Source organism: Neovison vison, chromosome 3 (genome assembly GCF_020171115.1).
Source record: "Neovison vison isolate M4711 chromosome 3, ASM_NN_V1, whole genome shotgun sequence".
NCBI classification, from domain to species: Eukaryota; Metazoa; Chordata; class Mammalia; order Carnivora; family Mustelidae; genus Neogale; species Neogale vison.
Genome location: NC_058093.1, coordinates 146730687 through 146752988, shown reverse-complemented (window position 1 = coordinate 146752988; position 22302 = coordinate 146730687). Strand labels below are relative to the sequence as shown.

At 44.4% G+C, this 22302-nt stretch overlaps 1 non-coding gene and 1 pseudogene across 1 annotated transcript; both read left to right on the top strand.

Moving 5' to 3' along the window:
* The first annotated feature begins 563 nt into the window (after positions 1–563).
* The window catches only part of LOC122902873, a 159911-nt pseudogene continuing 138172 nt past the window's right edge, over positions 564–22302 (top strand).
* LOC122903807 lies at positions 16554–16657 on the top strand. The gene has a single exon (XR_006384033.1). It is a non-coding gene; the product is annotated as a U6 spliceosomal RNA (small nuclear RNA).

The window sequence follows — 22302 nt, the reverse complement described above, 5'->3', positions numbered from 1 at the left end:
CACTAATTCTCTCTTCTGCCTCATTTATCCTAGCAGTAAGAGCTTCAATTTTTGATTGCACCTCATTAATAGCTTTTTTTATTTCAACTTGGTTAGATTTTAGTTCTTTTATTTCTCCAGAAAGGGCTTATATCTCTCTGGAGAGGGTTTCTCTAATATCTTCTATGCCTTTTTCGAACCTGGCTAGAACTTTGAGAATCGTCATTCTGAACTCTAGATCTGTCATATTACCAATGTCCATATTGATTAGGTCCCCAGCCTTTGGTACTGCTTCTTGTTCTTTTTTTTGTGGTGAGTTTTTCCACCTTGTCATTTTGTCCAGATAAGATTTGCTTTCTCCTCCTCTGGAATTCTGCTGTTCTCCTTGGTGAGTGAAGTTGGTCTTGGCTGGGTTTCTTGTTGATCTTCTGGGGGAAGGGCCTGTTGTAGTGAGCCTCAAGTGTCTTTGCCCCAGGCGGAATTGCCCTGCCCTTATCAGGGGCCAGGCTAAGTAATCTGCTCAGGTTTGCTTTCTGGAGCTTTTGTTCCCTGAACACTTTCCGTAGAGTTCCGGAGGACGGGAATGAAAAGGGCGGCCTCCCAGTCTCCAGCCCGGAGGAGCTGAGAGCTTGGGGTCCCGTTCCCCAGTGCGTGCTCAGAGAAAAGCTTCCAATTGCTCCTCTCTCCCTGGCCTCTGGTCGTACTTGGAGAAAAGCACTCAATTGATTGCACCTGGAGAAAAGAGCTCGGTTGCTTCCAACTCCCTAGCCTCTGGCTGCGCTCTGAGCTCACCCAGCCTGTGCCTGGTTCAAGGTAAGCCCGAGTTGAGAGCTCACTCCTTGGCTCTGTCTCTGTAGCCAGCTTCCCTGGTCTAATACCTGTGAGCTCTGTGACAGACACCCTCAATCCTTCTGTGACCCTGCGGGACCTGGGGCCACGCTGACCCCACGTGGGCTTCACCCCGGTTTAGCCTCTGGAGCGATGTCCCTCAGTGGAGCAGACTTTTAAAAGTCCTGATTTTGTGCTCCGTTGCTCCAACGCTTGCCAGGAGCCAGCCCCTCCCCCCACAGTCTATCTTCCCGTCGCTTTGGAGTCACTTCTCCGCAGGTCCTACCTTTCAGAAAGTGATCGATTTTCTGTTTCTAGAATTGTTGCTCTTCTTCTCTTTGATTTCCTATTGGATTTGTAGGTGTTCGCAATGGTTAGATAAGCTATCTAGCTGATCTCCTGCTACCTCATATTATCTCAGCCTGCTACTTCTCTGCCATCTTGACTCCTCCCCAAGTTTTACAATTTTTAAAACAAAGATTTTAACAAACTTTTTCTTTCCGTGGTATCTAATCTTTCTTTTTCTCTTTTAAACAGCTTTATTGAGGTAAATCCACATAGGATGCAATTTATTCATTTAAAGTGTGCAATTCAGTGGCTTACAGTATATTCACAGAGCTGTACAATCATTACCAAAACCAATTTTAGAACATTTTCATCACCCTCCCCCCCATAAAGAACCCCATACCTTTTAGCAACCACCCCTCATTTCTCCCCAGTTTTATCTCCACCACCTCACCCAGCTCTGGACAACTACTAATCTATGTTTTGTCTTTATAGACTTCCTTATTCTGGCTATTTTGCATAAATGGAATCATAGACTATCTACTCGTTTGTGAATGGCTTCTTTCACTTGTCATAATGTTTTTATGATTTCTGTGACATCTTTTTGATAAGAGATCATGTAAGGTCTTTGGATAGCAACTATATTTTGTTGCTCTATGTATGTTTCTAGATGGTACCTCACTAAATAGACCATAAATATTTAGGGACTCTTTTGACATCTGTGGTTCAGTATGCCCAGAACAGCACTGTCTTTTGTTGGAAAATCCTCCTTCCAATCCTGGTGTCGGAGGAGAAACGGAAGAGTTCTTATATAGGCCCTTTCTCCAAGGAGTCAGTCTAAGGATGGACAGCTGGCCCAGCTGATCCTTCCCTGGAATTTTAGAACTGGGAATGGAGACATGGGATTCTCTGGTCTCTAGAGAAAGGGTTTAGGTGGTCATGTCTGCTGCTGTGTGGAAGAAGGCAATAGAAGAGTGGAGCCTAGTCAAAAAGATAAGCCACTTGGGACACCTGTGGGCATTCACACTGCTGACTGTATTTACCTCTGAGGTCCACCTGCATCCCTGGCCTTCATATGTTGTCTCTAAGGCACACAATTATATTTCAACATATTCTGCATCAAGTTTCAGATATAGGAATGATCACCACACCTAAAGTATCTTGGGAGGGTTCAAAAATGTGCATGACCTGTCTCTGGAAATATTTTAATGGATGATCATGACCTACATTAAATGATATTAATTTTTAGCATCCTAGGTATTTTATATTCAAGATGTTTTCCATGAACAAATTCAGGTTCTCATTTCACATTAATCATATATCCCCAAATTTTGTGAGTATTTTTTTGATGATTAAAAAATGTATTACATAGGCACATGCCTATATAAAACACCATCAGAGTTTTTCCTCCACATTTCACTTGTTTGAATGAGTAGATGTTCTTTCTCATTTGGACTTGCTTAGTTATCATGAAATAAGTAATTGAAAATAGAAGGCAGGAAGAAATCTTAGGCATGCCGAGTATTTTTCTACATTAAATGTACATTTTAGCATTTTGTGCATGCACCGAGTACTTTAAAAAAAACTCTGAAATACAGAATTAATCTATTATTACTTTGTAACATTACATCTATTGATTTGCTGTTTAAAGAAAAGGCTCAGGTCTTGACACCTTAAATTTCATGAGACTATAAATATTCTTATTTATTCAGGTGCACATAAAAGGCAAACTCTAAGAAAAAAGTCCTGACCCCTTTTACTACTCTTTTTTTCTGTGTGGGTGTGTGTTACAGAGAGGAAATCTTGGCATTTATAACAATTCTGCGTGTTTGGTGGAGATTCCTGGACTTTTTGTAATGCCCCCTCACCCCCCCAGCCTCCGGTGACCTATTTTCCTGTTTGCAGACAAACTTTAATATCAGTCCTTTTTACTAACTGATGAAATGGCTACTTGGGTAAAGCTCTGAAGGGGAAAGATGAAAGAAAGACAAATACAGGCCTAGGGAGAAAGGATGGAGAAGAAGAAGGGGTGGGATCTGAACTGGGTCAGGAGGAAGGGGTAGGATCTAAACTGGGTTTCGGACGAGGTGGAGAGTGGGATTCCTGGGGCAGGTGCAAGAGGGAGCTCATGCTGGTCTCAGCAGGAAAGAGGTCCTGGATGTGGCAGTGGGTCTGAGTAGTTGTGGTGAGCTGCCGACCCTGTGCTGGATGGTGGGGTCTACATTGGGGAGAGTCCAATCTCATGTGTTTTCAGTCAAACAGAAGGTCCAGGGCTTTGCAGATGTGCAAGGTGTCTCGTTCATGTAGAACACGGGGCTCCAGGTGGATCTTCGGTGAGGAGACCAGAACTAAGGCTGAGAAGATCCGGAATGCAAGGTTCTCCGAGCTACACTTATCTCAGTGGATAGGGACTTTTCAAGCCATCTTCCTTGGAGCACCAGCTTGTCTGTGACAGTTTTAATCAAAGGTGGTAGCGTATAGAAGTTCAGGCAAGGACTTCTTGGTAGTGAGTGGTGCCAAGGCATGGCAGGGAAAGGAAGATGTTGTCACTGTACCTACCCCTGCTCCTATTTGTTTCTTTAACTTCAAACACCTTTTTATCTCTACCATTCTTTAAAACATGCTCTTGTGAAGGTCACCAGTGACATCTAAATTGCCAAATTTAATGGTAAATTCAAAGGTCTCCTCTTCGACCCATCAATAGGCATTTGACACAGCTGACCATTTGCTTCTGGAACAACTCATTGTTGACTTCCAGATCAGCACTGAATCCTGGTTTCCCCGCTCCCTCACAGGGTGATCCTGTCAATCTCTGTTAGTCGTTCTTTCTCAATATTGGCATGACCCAGGGCCCATTCCTTGGTCCCTTCATTCAACCCATGGACAGTGACTCCCAATATATTTTTCTCCAGCTCCAACCTCTCCCCACTTGTAAATCCAACTGCTGACTGTCCATCTGCGGTGGGGTCTGAGATCAGACTAATTTAACATATCCAGACCACACTTAACTTTCCTCCCTCTGCTGCTCCAAACTTCTCCTCCTCTGCCTTCCCATGTCTCTAACTTAACACCGACTCTTCTCTTTCTCTCACAGCCCACATCCAGTCTTGTAAGACACCCTTAGGCTCTACAACAGTGAAAATACTCAAGATGGGGCCACCTCTCACCATGACCACCCTGACCCAAACCACTATTATCTCTCACCTGGATTTTTTTTTTTTTTAAAGATTTTATTTATTCATTTGACAGAGAGAGATCACAAGTAGGCACAGAGGCAGGCAGAGAGAGAGAGGAGGAAGCAGGCTCCCTGCTGAGCAGAGAGCCCGATGCGGGACTCGATCCCAGGACCCTGAGATCATGACCTGAGCTGAAGGCAGCGGCTTAACCCACTGAGCCACCCAGGCGCCCCTCACCTGGATTTTTTGCAGTAGCTTTAGACAATACCTAACTGGCCTGCTGCTTCTACCCTTATCCCCGTGTAGTTAAGGATGAACTCAGCAGGTCTGGGTTGTCCAAACCTTGTACATTTTAAGGAAAACCTTGCCCTGTCTGGCTTCTGGGAAATAACATCTATGATTTTGGAATGTCCTGCTTGAAAAAGATTATTTCCCAGGAAAAAGATAAGGGCCAACATTTTTTTATTGTGCTAAAAATATACCTGAAATTTACCATTTTCATCACTGTTAGGTGTAAAATTAAGGGGTAAAATTACATTCATGATGTCATGTAACTATCACCACTATGCATTTCCAGAACTCGTTCATCACCCCAAACTGAGCAACTGTATGTATTGCAGAGTGACACTCCATCCCTCCCTTCCCTCCAGTCTCTGGTAACTTCTATTCTAGCTCTGTCCCTATGAATTTGCCTATTCTCAGTACCCCAGGTAAGTGGAGTCATACAGTATTTGTCTTTCTGTGTCTGGCTTATTTGACTTTACCCTAATGTTTTTGAGCTTCCTCCATGTTGTAGCATGTGTCAGAATTTCATTTCTTTTAATGGATTAATTACATTCCATTGTGTGCACATAGTACATTAAAAAAATCTATTCCTCTGTTGATGGACATTTAAACTGTATTCACCATTTGGCTATTGTGAATAATGCTGCTGTAAACATTGGCACATAATTATCTGTTTGAACCCCTGTTTTCCATTCTTGTGGTACGTACCTAGGAGAGGAATTACTGGATCCTATGGTAATTCTATGCTTAACTGGTTGAAGAACTGCTCAACTATTTCCCATAGCCACTGCACCATATTGTGTTAACCACCAGGTGTAACTGTCATCACTATTGCACAGTGCGAGGGAGGGGGAGTAAATTTCTCTACATGTCCATAAGAACTTGTTATTTTCAGGGTTTTATTTTTGTTTTTGTTTCATAATTATCTTTCTAAGGGCAATTCCTTATTTCATTGTGGCTCAGTGTTTTGTCTCATCTCTTTATGCCTAGATTGACAAAACTGACCTTGGGACTGTACCTGTCGTCCCTCCCCCCCGTCTGTATTCCTTACTGCTGCATTGGACCCTTGTTGTTCATGGATCTTTGTAAAATACCCCTTGTGTTTTATAGGTTGTTTTGTTGGTTCCCTGCTCCCGGCACCATCACATCGAACTTTTCTGCCTGGCACACAATTTTCTGTCTTCCCAAACTTTGTTCACAACTCTGCTCCTCCACATGGTAAGTGTTCCTTACAGTTTTGCTAAGTGAGTCAGTCCATGGACTTATTAATCAAGACTCCTCCCTGAGGGAATTTGGAGTCTAGCATACGAGTTAAAAAAAAAGCTTAGAGTCAAAAGAGAGACCCACATAAGGAGAACCAGAACAGGGGGCTTCATGGAGGAGAAGGAGTAGGAATTTGGAGAGTGAGTAGGAGCTGGGGGGGAGGGAGAAAGGAGCTTTCAACAAAGAACACAGTATGTGTTTTCTTTGGCTGAGTCCTAAAGTATACAAAAGGGGAATGTGTTCTTTTAAAACATGGCGAGGCATCAGATTCTGAAAACCTGGAATGCATGGTCAAGAGTTTGGAATTCATTTAGCAATTGATCATCAGGACTTAATGAAGTTTTCAGAGTCCCAGAGCTGTGATTGAAACAGACACCTCTGTGTGTCCTACAACGTTTGCTTTAAAAAAAGAAGCTCCCAGAGGCAGGGGAATAGTTGGTAAGGCTACCGTAACAGTACAAGCCAGTGTTAAGGAAAGTGTGGACTGAGACAGAGATGGCAGAAAAAGAAAATTTGGAGGTTGTTTTGAGTAATACTATAAAGGAAAAGTCAGTGATAATTAAAAAGCTTTAAGGAGGAAAGGGGAAAGGAAGATCTTGTAATTTTCAGCCTTGGGGTCGGGGAGGATGGAAGGAAACCACCAGTAGAAATGAGGAATCCATGAACAGAAGTGAATTTGGGAGGAAGATGCTGAGTTCAGTTTTGAGAAAACTGAGACTAAAGTGTGGCTGTAGTATTTTCTAGGAAGAGACTGACCTGTAGGGTTGTAACTCAAGGGGAGAGTCAGGCATCATTCTGGGCAATGTCTTTATCAGGGTGATAAGGGAAACAACGCCAACTGTCAGGTATAGAGAAGAGGGTGTTGAAAGGGAAGCGGATGAAGGCAGATGACAGAAGAATATACATTTTTTAAAGATTTATTTGAGAGAGAGAGACAGTGGGGAAAGAGTGGGGGAGAGAGAGAATCTCAAGCAGACTCCCCAGTGAGTGCAGAGCCCGACCTGGGGCTCAATCCCATGACCCTGAGATCACCACGTGATCTGAAACCAAGAGTTGGACCCTCAACCCATTCGGCCACCCAGGCCCCCAGGAATATTTTTAAAGGAGCAAGATGGGTCAGAATACAAGACAGTGGCCAGGGGTTCTTTAATAGCCCAGGGAGGAGAGAATTCTGAGGAGGAAGTGATGAGCACTGTCCTGAGATTGCAGAGCCTGGTGTTTTGACAACAATCACTGGATTTTGCCAATTAATTATAAGCAATTCGTAACTTTTGAGAATGTAGTTTTTTATACGCTGGCGGACCTGGGGTAGAATAAAGACCAGAGCATAGGAGGAGTCTGAATAGAGGCTCTTTCAAGACCATGACTGTGAAGGGAAGGAGGATAGAAGAGTGGGGGGCAGGGTTTTTAAAAAATGGTAAGGAAGGAGTAGTGGCCCAGCTACAGAGTAGAAGCCCCTGGGTCTCTGTAATGTGAGCATGGGGGCCCTGTTGGGTTAGTTTGTACCAGTTTTGATATTTTCTTTTTAAGGTTTTATTTATTTATTTTAAAAGAGAGCGTTAGTGTGCATGCACAGAGGGAAGGGCAGAGGGAGAGGGAGAATCTCAAGCTGACTCCCATTCAGCACAGAGCCCAGACGGGGCTCGATGCCCCTACCCTGAGATCATGACCTGAGCTGAAACCGCGAGCGGTTCACTCAACCGACTGAGCCACCCAAGTGCCCCAGCTCTAACATTTCCTGTGTGTTTTTTGCTTGTTTGTATGTTTTATAAGTGGAAGCTAGATATATATAGAACACGTTAAATTACTGTTTTTTCTTAAGATACAACTTCTTCAGTTCACTTAGAACATGCAAATATGGTATTTTTTAATCAAATAAAATATGTATAAAATGGATTTTCTCCTAATTCTGGATTCATCATGACTTTATAATACCAACTGATTGTGATATTTATAATATTTGTCAAAACTTAGAATTTTACAAGCACTAGGTTATTACCGTTGTTTCTTTGATAAATGTAGCATACAAAATTTGAAGTTTTAATATGGGTACTTAAATTACCCACAGAATGTATCTTTGTAGTATTTCAAAAATATCACCGAGACATAACTTCCTTAGAAAATAGACTATAAAACTTAATAGATTTTCCATTTTATCAACTGGAATGCTTTATCTTTGTTTTTCATTGCACATTCCTCATTTTTCACTCATTTAAAACTGCCAATTATTATTTTTTATTGTAAAATCAATTTTAATATTTGCTTTGATTATTTTTTTTATTTTGTTGCCTTTTCAAATCGGCATGTCTTTAAAGTGTTTCTTACTTGATTAAAAATGTCTGTGTGTGTATTAAATCACTTCAGTTTTACTAAGTGAAATTGAGCCGTACTGTTTTTGAGCCAGTAATGAAAACTGCAATTTTTAACATGTGACATTTGGGGGTGGTGAACATATGTGAAAAGATTGTATCTAGACTGTTGAAAGAAATGGTCTTGAAAAATTCATGGGACGCTTTAGCATTGTCTGAAAAACAAGAGGGAAGTCATATTAGTATTAACTTTAAAAAGGGGGGAAGAGAGAAGTTTTGTTTTAAAGCAAAAAAGTCTGGTTGGACCAGAATGTAAAAGAAGATAACAAAAGCCAAATTTGGGTGGTACAGTAGGTTGTAGGAGGCTTGAAGGGAAATGAAATTGATTGGCACATAATAAGCTTGAAAAGAAACAGTGAAATGTACAATTTCGTTGATACTATTTGATACTATTAGATCCACTTTGATGGATTTATTCATAAGATGGAGAAGATGCTGGTGAATCCTGCAAAATATTACATGGGTGACATGCAGGAAGAGAGAAATTATAGTTTATCTTTTTCTGTTAAACTAACAGTGAGATCATAGTCTTTAAAGAGGTGGTAGGGTGGGCCCAAAGCCCCGTGCTCTGGCTGACTTGTAATTTGTGATAAATTCAAGTACGTGGTGAACGCTAATGTGAACTCTCTGAGGTCAGTGGAAATGAAGATTGGAGAAGACTGTAACTAGATCAAGTGGAAATTCCCTGTATAAGTGAATTATAAAATTAAACAAACAAAAAACATATAGGGGGAGAAAAAAAAAAAAAGAGAGAAGCCAGATGTGGGATGTGAGATGAGGGGAAAGGAAGGATGAGGAAGGGGAGGGAGCCCCGGGGGTGCCCAGAGCTGCCCTGAGGTTCCTTCCTCTGAGAACCGAGGTGGGAATCTCAGCCATGCTACTGGGAGGTTTGGGATAGGAGACTTCAGGGAGTTTTGCGAGATGGCCTTGATCTTAAGCATGTAAGAGGGCCAGTCCATCATCCTGCTGAGATGTGGGGAGAGGCTGGACTGGAAATCTGAGCAGGGAAAAAAGTTTGTATGAGAGCCATGAGGTGTGTGGCTGGGAGGCTGTGCGAAGCAGCGGGAGCTCAGGGCAGGTGTTTCTCAGAACGTACCTGAGAAGAGAGAACATGGGGTCAGTGGTTTGGGTTCTCGGGGGGAAGCACGGAGACCTTTTGGTACCTTTAAAAAGTGCAGGGGCGCCTGGGTGGTTCAGTGGGTTAAAGCCTCTGCCTTCGGCTTAGGTCATGATCCCAGGGTCCTGGGATCGATCCCCACATTGGGCTCTCTGCTCAGTGGGGAAACTGCTTCCCCTCCTCTCTCTGCCTGCCTCTGCCTACTTGTGATCTCTGTCTGTGAAATAAATAAATAAAAATATTAGAAAAAAAAGTGTAGGGCCCAGGTGGTGGTAGGCTATGTGGACCCCCCACCCCGCCCCCCAGCACTGCCTGCCTCGGACACCTGCGGCCACACACGTGTGAGCATTGCTGGGCGCATCGGGCTGCATACCTGGGCTCTGAGAAGATCTCAGCTTCATCTTTCCCCTGATCTATGTCATCTTGTTAAAAACACCTTCTTGAGATACAGTTGACATGAGTTTGGCTTTACATACTCTCCCCTGTGAATTTACTCTGAGATCTGGGAAATGAAACGTAGAAGAAAAAATAAAAGAAAAGAAGAAAGGAAAAAAAAAAAGAAATTTCCATCTATGCTCTCCTTATCAGAAAACTTGACCTTTATTACCACACGTGCTGGGGGCAGTTTTCTGTTCTCTGGCTCCGGAGGTGGAGGGAACAGCAGGGGAGGGAGAACAAGAGCTAAGGCGGCTTGTCTACCTCCCAATCTCCTTTCTCTTGATGGAGCGGGGACTCTGCCATGGTAATTTTCTCTCCAAGTTCCTGTGCCCCGAGGCCATGCTCCCACATCCGTCCTCCTTGACCATACCTCTCCTTTCTCTTAGCCGATGAAAGTTCCTCAGCCTCTGTGTTGCAATGTCGGCCACAGTTAATAAGATAGTCATTTTGTTGGGTCCTGGGTTTGATTTAGGAAAATTAAGCCAACACCCACAGAGAGACTACCCAGAGGGCCTGGGTCTCTGCTCCTAACGGGATAGAGCTGACAACTGACAAGACACGTTGTGGTGAGAGAGGCCAACGTGGGGGGCTGGCGGGAGAGGGCAACAGTGTTGTGCAAGGCCCGGAGAGATTGCTTCCAGCTGAGAGGGCTTGGGAACGGTTCAGCGGAGGGTGATTTTAGAACTGGGCTTGCAGGGTATAAGGGGTGGGGGTGGGGGGAACTCGGGATTCTGACCAGATGCTAGGGCAGAGGGAGCAGAGTCCTAGTGGAGGAGGAAACCAGGTAAGCAGAGGTGGGGGGCAGGGCTGGGAGAGAGCCAGGAATGGTGTGAGCTGGACTAAAAGCAGCATGAGGCGGAGTGGTGGTACTCTCTTCACGCCTGTCCTGCTCAGGAGTTTGGGTTTTCTCCTGGGAGAGGTTCAGCGTGAGAAGCCTGAGCCTTTGGAGGCTGCCTGTAGTTCATTGCAAAAGCTTCTTATTTTCCTGCCTGTGTGCAGTTAAAGCTGTGTTTCCCAGGTTCATCTGTGAAGAAGCAAACCCTGGAACTTCTCTGGCCAGTGTGATGCCAACTTTGAATCCCTTGCTTTCTGCAAGCCCCTTTTTTTCGAGATCTAGCCATTTTGCTTGGCTCTGCTTGATTGCCTCTACGCGCTGGCTACAGCCCATGGTTTCATTTGCTTTGCCACTTTTGAGAGTTCAGGATCCCAGTGTTGCCAAGTATGAGTTTTAATAAGTTTTTACACCTTTCCATGGCTGTCTTTGAAAAGAAAAATCTATATACACGCAATGATCCCTAGCTGGGGTTCTGACTACGTGTGTCATGGCACTGTTGAGATGAAAACGTTAAGAAACACAGCCACATCCCATTCCCTTAGAAGACTTTTGGTTGTAAATGCACTTGAAGGAAAAGTTGTCAGATAAGAAAATGAAAAGAGGGATCTCCATTTGTATAATTTTTGCTTAGTGAACTTGATAATGGAAGTTCTGGACGATTCTTCTTGTGTCACTTACAGGTGTGAGTTCTGCTCCAAGAGAGGAGTTCGTGATTAGGTGGGAGGCACTGGGAGATTTTTTTTTTCTCCTGCTGGGTACAAGTAATTTTTATTCCTTATTTAGGTCCAGTACTCCACAGTACAGTGTGGTGCTATTTTTAATAAAAAAGAGCAAGCCATCTAAATGTTTAATCAAAGGGAACAGTGTGGTAAATACAGCTCACCCCCTGGATGGATGCTTCTGTCGTTATTAAGAAGGTGATTACTAAGACCATCATGGAAAAATAGTACGATATAATATTCAGGGGAGAGAAGCAGAATGTAAAATTACATGTCAACTGAGAGTTAAGTGCTTTAAAAATGACGAGTGTCTACTGTACAGTCAGCCTCTCAGAGACTGAAGGCTGGATCCGTTGGTCAGAGGTGCTCCCCGTGGGGTCTGAGCTATGTGGGATCGTGACCTAAATCTGAAGCTAAGTGAGCAAGAAATACTCTTGGATATGAATAAGTATTTTTTTTTTTTTTTTTAAAGAGAGACCTACTTTAGGGGAACAGTATTACCATTTGGTATCAAGAAAAACAAATTTGCTTGCTGGCCCCTTCCTTCTTCTTTTCCTTGTCTCCCCCAATCAGGTACTTTCCATTTGGGTTGTTTCTTTTAAAATCGGCAAACAGATGATCTTCCTCATCAGATTAATGTTTGCCTACCTCCAGTAAAGCTCAGACCCTGTGGCTAGGCACACGGCTGCCCGTGGCCTGGAGCTTTCTCAGACTTGTGGATTCTGTCTGTCAGTGACTGGTGTTACCAGCTGAGCGCATCCACTGTAGGGTTTGAGGCTGCCTCCTTCCCAGAGTGTCTGGGAATGGGATCGGCAGTAACGGCCCAGTGCCTGGTTCTCACAGATGCGTTGTCTGGGCGGTAGCTTAGGCAGGCAAGCAGGTGGGGTGTTTGTGATGCAAGACCCTTGGCATATTGTCATAAAGCTGCTTGTGTATTATGTGGAGGTTTGGAAATAAAATCCTGCTGTGAGAGGGAGGGAGAGGGAGAGAGAGGGGAGAGAGAGACACACAGAAAAAGAGGGAGAGAAGGAGGGAGGGAGAGAAAGAGAGGGGGTGGGGGACAGTAGGAGGGGGAGAGAAGGAGGAGGAGGAGGAGAGAGAGGACAGAGGAGGCTGCCAATTTCCTGCATTTTGGGCTTCCTGCTCTCACATGGGCATGAGGGTCATTACTAGTGGAGTTTTTCCTCCGAGGAAGTCCTTTCATGCTCCCTCTACTCTGGGGCTTAGCCCCTATTTTCTTCTCACCCCCTTATCAGCCTTTTGCCCCATTCTGCCACCTCCTTTGCGGGCTGCGCATTCTCGATGGTGCCTCTCCTCTAGGGCTCTTGGAGCACAGATGCGATTCACCCAGCTGGCCTTCTTTACTGTCCTCATACGGCCATGTCAGCTGGGGACAAGTGGGAAAGACAAAATCCGACTCTCTCTCAAATCTCCTTCCTTCTTGCTTCTGCAGTGGTAGAGTTGAGACATCCTCCTTTTCAGAGATGTCCAGTCTGAGAAATTAAGAAAAATCTCCTTAAGTGAGCTGATTTTTTTCCTTTCCTGCTCCCCCATATCCACCTGTTGTATCACATGCTACCTGACGGGCGCGCCTCTGCAATGTGTGGGCGGCAGACACATGCCGAAATTGTGGTTTCTGCATCGTGGCGTCCCTGCACAGAAGCACACAGCTGAGAGTTGGCTAACCACTTGCCTTTCTTTCTTCTGACCCCCTCACCTCCAAATCTGGGAGCCCAAGGGATGTGCAGAGTACAGCACTTAGTGAGCTCCAGAGATGACCTGACTCACCCTACTTTTTCTAGAAGGGGAGAGTGATGTCCCCGAGGTCTTTGCTTGGGATCACATATTCATAAGTGGCAACTACAGGACAAGAGCCCTATCCCTTCCACCCCAATTTGTCAGCCTTTCCATTATATCCTTATGCTTACATGAGTGACTTTGCTGACCCCAGAAACTTCTAGGGCGCTCTGTAGGTTTTCTCTATAGCTTTGTCCAAGTGCCGTCTCTTTCATGACACTCTTATAGAGTGACCCAGCCGGAAGAGAATTCTACATCCTCCAATCGCCCTTAGCACATTTTGAGCCATGCAAAGCATTTGTAGTCTGTAGTTCTGCCACCCATTCGGGTTAATTAAATACACATTTTACCCTCCTGACCAGACCCCAAGAGCTGCTTGAAGTCAGGGATTGTACCTTTGTCATTTTTGTTTGTCCCGTAATGCTGGCACAGTGCCTGGCCATGGCGGGTGCTCAATAAACCTATGTGCCCAGAGCGAACGAGAGAATGAGTGGATGAGCAATGAACCCCTCAGAATAGCACCTCTGTTCCCTCCTGGAGTGGGGTGCTGTAAATCAAGGCGTGATGAATCTCTGGGGACTGGGAGCTTCGTGAGTTATGGGGAAGTCTCCCTGTCTCTCCGGCTGAGTGGGCAGTGATAACATTGAAACTGCAGCCTTGGAGTAGCTAGCAGTGATTTAGGAAGTACATTCATATGGGCTCTTCATAAATAAATCAATTAAATTGCTGCCACGAGCTAGTCAGGCAGGGCCGCCCCTCCGGAGAGCAGGTGTGTGCTGTTCCCCTGGCTAGGATCTCGAAGGCCGCTGAAAATTGCTCCAGCATCTGGGTTTCCATGCAGCGCGGAGCCTCTGGTCACCAGTATTTGCCTCATTGAGGACTTTCCTCAAGGAGGAGAAGGCAGAAGAGCTCATTGTGCAGTCGCTGTGGTTACATCAACCTGGGCAGCTGCCCCAACTTCACGCTTCCCCTACCTGGGGCTGAGTTTTTATTTGGGCATGGGTTTCTCTACTTGGTAAGCCTCCTTATTGGGGATCGGCGGCTAGGGGGCTCAAAAGTCATGTTTCAATAAAGAACTGTGGGAAGCTCTGCTGATCAGAAAAACGCTCTGAATTCTGGTCCCTCTCAAGAAAATAAGTGGGTTTTGGAAATGATGAAGTGACTCCATACATCATCTTCTCCATTAAAATCGTTTTGTTTCTTTACCTTAGTCCCAAAGGCCAGGGTCTCTGGATTTAGAAGGTAGCAATTAATTTAGTTGAAATCCTCATTTATATTTCTGAGCGAAAGGAGGTGATGAGTGGAGATTCTCTAAGTTCTTTCTTTTCCTCACAACTTATTTCCTTACCGCAAAGATCTACTGAGTACCTAACACATGTTAGAAACACGACAGGCTTTGGAGTTGTAACTGTGAAGCAGTCTTTGCTTTCAAGGATTTTATATTTTGATAGGGTTCCAGATATAGACACTGATGAGAGCGTAAAGGAGCAATGCCGTGATGCAAACTGGGTAAGGAGCTCTGGGAATAGGCATGGGACAGAAGTGTATTGGCTTGGGGAAGGGTCGCTAAATTGGGACTTCAGGGATGAGTGGGGCTTCACCAGAGGAGGGGAGGGAACTCCAGAGAGTGGAAGCAGCATAGAGAAAGGATGGGGAGCATTTAAGGCATTTAAAGAACTGATCATGGGGCCGCCTGGGTGGCTCAGTTGGTTAAGCAACTGCCTTCAGCTCAGGTCATGATCCCAGAGTCCCGAGATCGAGTCCCATATCGGGCTTCCAGCTCCATGGGGAGTCTACTTCTCCCTCTGACCTTCTCCCCTCACATTCTCTCTCTCACTCTCTCTCTATCCAATAAATAAATAAAATCTTTAAAAAAAAAAAAAAAGAACTGATCATTTAGGCATCTGCTCACCCACAGGTGATTACTGACCAATCCAGGGCTCTGTGTCACGCAGGTCCTCGTGGGGCTGCCTCAGACAGGCTCTCTGTCTGCCAGGAACTCAAGGTTTGCATGGAGGGTGGGATTCCTACAGAGAGGGTCGGGGCCGAGCCTGGGAGGCTGGGCTGGGAGACTGGCAGACCCTCTGGTGCTGGACGGAGGAGTTCGGATGATGGCCCCAGTGCTCATGTGGATGGTGTCTAAACCCTTAGTCTGTGACAGAAGGACATTGGGGATATTTCCTATTTTTTTTTTTTTTTTGCTTTTACAAACATTATTGCAGTGAACAACTTCACAGTACGTACATCATTTCAAGCACGTGAGAGCATGCATGGAGGATCAGTTCCTAAAACAGAATCACTGGATCAGAGGGTGTGTGCATTTGGTGAATTTGCCAAATTCCCTTAGTTAGAGGTTTATCAGTGCTCCCTCCTGGCAGCAGTAAATGAGATGCGTTTGCCTACCCTGCCCCCTCCACATGCATGTACACGTACACACACACACACACACACACACACGCACGCACACAGGCGCTGTAACAAGGGCATAGTTACATTCCACTCTCCAACCATTGACACTCTTGTGCGGGCACAGATGGCCAAGCTCCAGCACTCTCTGAAGGTACAAAGGCATGAGTCTGAGATGGATGAGATTCTGTCCTGAACAAATGCAAGAATTTCTTCTACGTTTTACCTCAGTTCAGATTTCTGTCCAGTGGGGACCCAGAGTGAAACATTATGGGAAAAAGTGGTTGGCCTCCAGGCTGTTCGAGTCAAAGATCAGGAGTATCCTCATATATAACTACTACCTGGGACTCTTAATGACTCATGGTGGAAGCATCACTGATGGACCCTTACACTCATTCTGATTTTTTTTTCCATATTTTTAGATTGTGCCACTTTCTGGGGAAAATGACTGCTCTAAGTCTCCTTTGTCCTACACTTTTAATCTTTGAATATGCAGGCCTGTTTAATCAGTCTACCATATCAATAATAGTTGATAGACATATTCCTTTACATGGGATGATAAAAGTTGGTAGCATATGATTACTTGGACAGGTGACAAGAATTTCAAACTTAAATCCGTGTCTTTCAGCTTCCTCCACCCCATAAGCGGAAAATGAAGGCAGGAGTTGTGGTTTCCAGGCACAGATCCCATGCATGTGAAATAAGAGATAACTGAAGTTGGCCCACCTATCTCCTTGGTCATCTCCATCCGTTCTCTGACTACATGGGAGATAAACAGTGACAACGGAATGCCCATGTTAAGAATGTAAGCCTTGACAAAGGCTTACAAGGAATGATCTTGCAGATTTTAGCAGAAATGTTGAGAGCAAGTTGCACAGGTAAGAGGCAGAAAATTGAATTTAGCTGTAGTTTGTAACCTCTGTATTCAATAGATGCTCATTATAGGATTTTAAAAGTCAGGTGAGCAAGCAACTTGCATTTATTCAGAACCTGTTTGCTGAGGCACTGTATTAGACAGTATAGAAGGTAGTGAATAAGTACATAAAAAACAAATGTTCATTTTAGCAATGCATATACTAAAATTTGGAATGATGCAGAGAAGATCAACACAGCCCCTACACAAGGATGACACACAAATTTGTGAAGCATTCTGTATTTAAAAACAAACGAACAAATAAACAAACCAAACAAATAGGTAGTTGGAGTCCCAGCTCTTTAAGAAATCAAGAAAGAGTTGGAAGACAAACCTACATGACCAGTTTAATGGCTATATGAGAGTTAATAGTATGAAGTTGCAAATACATGAAACCATTGAGTGCCAAGCCATGGAGTCTGAGCAACTTAAAAGCTCTGAGCTAAGAGGATTGGGATCTGCAGTTTGAAAGCACACCACAGCTCTAGGAAAGTACTTTGGAAACCCAGGGTATATCTTGCTCCCTGTTTCCTACCCACTGGGCTTCCATTCATCTGTGTTGTTGAACTTCTCCCATATGTTTGCCTGCACACTTTGCTTTGGTTTTCTCTCTGGAGGGGCCTTCAGGATACTTCTCTCCTTTTCTCTACTCTTGGGAATCCACTCAGGACACCACCACCTTCCATTCTTTCTTTTATTATTTTAATATTAAATATTAAATATTAAATATTAAAATATTATTTTAATATTTTATTTATTTATCTGACAGAGAGATCACAAGTAGGCACAGAGGCAGGCAGAGAGAGAGGGGGGAGCAGGCTCCCCGCTGAGCAGAGAGCCTGATGCAGGACTCAATCCCAGGACCCTGAGGCCATGACCTGAGCCAAAGGTAGAGGCTTAACCCACTGAGCTACCCAGGTGCTCCTTATTAATTATTTTTATTAACACGTAATGTATTATTTGTCCAAGGGGTACAGGTTTGTGAATTGTCAGGCTTACACACTTCACAGCACACACCATAGCACATACCCTCCCCAAAGTCCATAACCAAACCACCCTCTCCACACTCCCCCTACCCCCAGCAACCCTCAGTTTGTTTTGTGAGATTAAGAGTCTCTTATGGTTTGTCTCCCTCCCGAACACTTCTTGTTTCATTTTTTCCTTCCTACTCCCCAAACCCCCACTCTGCCTCTCAAATTCCTCATATCAGGGAGATCATATGATAATTATCTTCTATGATTGACTTATTTCACTCAACATAATACCCTCTAGTTCATACACGTTGATGCAAATGGCAAGATTTCGTTTCTTTTGATGGCTGCATAATATTCCATTATTTATATATGTGTATATATATATATATACATATATATATATCTCACATCTTCTTTATCCATTCATCTGTTGATGGACATCTAGGTTCTTTCTGTAGTTTGGCTATTGTGGATATTGCTGCTAAACATTTGGTGCACGTGCCCTGCCCCTTCAGATCACTACATTTGTATCTTTAGGGTAAACACCCAGTACTGTGATTGCTGGGTCATAGGGTAGCTCTATTTTCAACTTTTTGAGGAACCTCCATGATGCTTTCCAGAGTGGCTACACCAGCTTGCATTCTCACCAACAGTGTAGGAGGGTTCCCCCTTCTCTGCATCCTCTCCAGCATCCATCAAACAATATCCAAGTTGTGTTCCTGACTTGTTAATTTTAGCCATTCTGACTGGTGTGAGGTGGCATCTCATTGTGGTTTTGATTTGTACTTCCCTGATGCTGAGTGATGTGGAACACTTTTTCATGCTTCTATTGGTCATTTGGATTTCTTCTTTGCAGAAATGTCTGTACATGTCCTCTGCCCATTTCTTGATTGGATTATTTGTTCTTTGGGTGTTGAGTTTGATAAATTCTTTATAGATTTTGGATACTAGCCCTTTATCTGATATGTCATTTGTGAATATCTTCTCCCATTCTGTCAGTTGTCTTTTGGTTTTGTTAACTGTTTCCTTTGCTGTGCAAAAGCTTTTTATCTTGATAAAGTTCCAATAGTTCATTTTTGCATTTGCTTCCCTTGCCTTTGGCAATGTTTCTAGGAAGAAGTTGCTGTGGCTGAGGTTGAAGAGGTTGCTGCCTGTGTTCTCATCAAGGATTTGAATGGATTCCTGTCTCACATTGAGGTCTTTCATCCATTTTGACACTACTTTTGTGTCAATTGGGTGCAATTGGACAATAGCTGCTTAATGTGCATAGTAGAGTTTTATTTTGAAATGATATATTTTGGAACTAAAGGTGGTAGTTGCAGAGCATTGTGAAAGTACTAAATGCTTCTGAATTGTCCACTTGAAACAGTCAATTTTATGTTATATACATTTTTCTTCAATTAAAAAACAAAATAAGACAAAACAAGCAACTCCTTCCGGAAATGTACAGTTGGGAACCAGCAGTTTAAACACTCTTCTTGCTGATATGATTGATTTGTGGAGTAGAACAATGTGGGTCATTGAAGAAATAAAACTTTAACCCAGAAGGATGAGTTTCAGGGTGTAGTTTAAGCAATGACAGTAAGCCATCAGATTGATAGAGATTTATAGTTTACAAAGTGCCTTAGGTCCAACATCTAATATACTCTTTATATCCTTTCCCCCATTGTTCCTCCTCAGCTAATCGGTCAAAAAAGGTCATGGTTCATGCTTCCTGTCTGCTGGAATAATGTTACTGCCCCCCTGTGTTTGAATCTGACCCATTCATGAAGGACCAGACCAAATGCCATCCCTTGAAGCCTCCCCTGGAAATAAAAGCACATTCTGGTGGCTTGAGATCTTTAGGGTTTATGGCAAGTTCTGATTATGAGCCAAGATAACTAATGTCAGCTTGAGCAGAGATGACACCTATTTCCTTGACTAGATACTTTATGTGGACAACATAATGATTGGACAAATACATTGGCATTAGGAATAATTTGAAGGTGTGATGGATGAAGTAGGGGAGAAGATCATATGATTAATCAGAAATGGGTAGGTCAAGGGAAGCTTGTTAAGTGGCTGGTTAGTAGAGCCTCTTAGGCCAGGGACTTCCTAGTATAACTGTCATATATGATGCCTTCCACAGCACTTGACATATTGTAGGCCATCTAAAAATGTTGACTCAGTTCTTTTGTTCATTCATTTTATCCATTTCCTTTTGGGGAGAGGATGGTCCTCAGAATATAAAGTGACTAAAGATAAGAACCCCATCTCTCTCATTCCCCAGTGCCTTGCAGAGTGTCTGGTATAAGTGGTTCTCCATAAACATTTATAGACTGAGTGACTGAATTGAGTGGAGAGGATGTGAGACTTGGAATTTGGCAGTCTAGTCCTTCAACCCCAACCCTGGCACTTACTGGCTGTGTTGTCCAATAAATAAGGGAGAAGGGTAAACCCAACCATGCAGTTTAATACTAGATACATTTAATAAATGGTGGGTGTTGTTTATCCATCAAATAATCATCAAACCTGAACAAAGTGCAAAGAACAACAAAAGCAGCTCTTTGGCAACTTAAAACCATCCATTCTTGTGCTTTGGTCATGTGAACCTGGCTGGTTATTTATTTATTCATTCATTCTACAGCTATTGACTGAGCTCTTACTGTGAGTTGGGTTCTGTTCTAGGAACAATGGGAAGCCACCAGAGGGTAATAAACAGGAGTAACATGCTTAGACAAATGTGTTACAAGGATTCCTTCTTTTTGTATGTGAAGAATGACTTAGAGGCTGGCAAGGTGGAATAAGGAGGAAAAGAGAATGTGTATCACATTTTTCTTTATGGAGAGGAAAGCATCTTACTCTAGAAGGGAGGCCATGGGGCTGGTGAAGAGATCTGGATCGTATTTCAGAGGCTGAGCAAAGACGACTTGATGATGGGTTGGATGCTGAGCTGGGGAGGGAAGAAAAGGGGGGACCGTTAGGTTTATGCTTCATGTAACTGGCTGAGTGGGACTGCTGTTTCCTGAGACAATAGACTCTTCTGAAGAGATTTGGAAAGGAATTTTGACAGTCATGATTTAGCTAGGATAATTTGAGTTGCCTATTGGATATTGAGACAGAGTTCAGTAGAGAGATAGGAGTTCTATCTATTGGAAAGGAGCATAGAAGGTGCTTAAAGGGATGAGACTAGATGAGATCCTTTTAAAAGGGATAGAAGAGGAGAAGCTTTGGGAATGAGCTGTGAGAGGCTGCTTTGCTTAGAGCTTGGGTAGAGAAGTGGCCCAGCATGTGGGCTTGCAGAATTTAAGGGACAAAAGGGTTCCTGGGAGGAGGAGTGTCCATCCATATCAACAACTGTTGAGAGGACTGAGCAAGATGAGGACAGAGATGGGACATTGAAACTGGCATCTTGGAGCTCATCTGTGACTTGACAAAGGCAATTGCAAGCAAGGGGAGGGGTGAAAATACCAAGGTAATAGGTGTATGAGCTAATGGGAGGGAAGGGAATGGAGATCCTGGAAACTGCTCTCTCAAGAGGTTTTCTGTGAAGTGTGGCAGCGACATGGGCTGGTAGGTTGAGGCAGATGTGGAGTACAGGACACTTTGCTTCTTTCAAGAGGGAAACCCTAGAGCATGTTTGTGGGTTGATAGGAAGAATCAAGAAGAGGGAGAGGTTGAAGACCCATGAGGGAGAGGAGGTGACCGCTGCAGCAAAGCACCTGAAAAGGCGAGAGTGAGGGCTCCAGCCCACAGGTGTCCTGTCATATTCTGAGACTCTTCTGGAAGGATGGAGGGCATGAGTGACATCTGTTGATGTCATCTGTTGAGAGCTGCTGGACATGAGAGTAAAAATGGCTGAGGAAATCTGTGGGCCAGAGAGTTCCGGGCAGACTGCACACATGGTATGGAGGTGCACTGACCAAGTGCCTAAGCGTTTTCTTGAAACAAAAATGGGATCCTGCAAGTAGAGGTCCAAATGTCAAACTATCACAGGAGCTCTGATGCCTCTAGGCCAGATGCAAAGGGAAGGGAGATAGAAACTTCTAGAGAGGGGTGGAGTGGAAAGGAGGAGGAGGTTAAAGAGTGTGGGGGCCCACAATGATAGCAGAAACGAAGAGAGAGGAGGCAGGGAGGAAGGGGAGAACTCGTGTCGGAGGCAGCTCAACCGCACCTGTGGCTTTGCCCTTAAACTAACAGCCAAGGGCACCACGAGTCATAGGAAACCGCCGTAACCAGCACACAGGTGTGACAACACAGCCCCGCTCCGCTCTTGGCCCGTGAGAAAGGAAGTGCGGTGACAGGGGCCAGGCTATAATTAGCACCCACGGGCAGCCTAGAAAGCTGCCTGCTCTGAGGTCGGAGAGTTCAGAGCCGGTGTGTGAAAACAAGGGCGTGCAAACAGCCGATGGAAACTCCCGCTGGAGGTTGGCCTCTGAGGTCCTTGTCGGTGCCCCCCTGGCCTGGGAGTGCAGCCCCGCAGGCTGGCCCCACGGAGCCTGGCCCCTGGAACCAGCGAGGCTAGTGTTGGGGTGGGAGGGCGGCCGGAATTCCTCCGGCTTTCACTTATCTGTCTGGGCAGATGTCCTTCCTTGGTGGCTGGCTGTCTCTGGCTCCTGGGGCAGCCCCGGCAGGTGGGAGTGGCGCTGCCTGGGCAGACGGGGGAGGCTGGCCTTGGCAGATACAGAGAGCAATGCTTTCCCAAGGCCTCATCTCCTTGGAGAGAGTTTCTTTCTAAGGCTTTGGCACACCCATGCTGTTCTCCCCCACGCTAGCCCATCCCTGACTTTACTGCCCATTTCTCACATGGGAACTTTCTTTTTTTTAAATATTTGCAGTGAAATGGAGAGGAAAACTCGAAGAGCTTTTCTTCTCTTTCTCTCTCTCTCTCTCTCTGTGTGTGTGTGTGTGTGTCTATGTGTGTCTGTGTGTGTTTTAG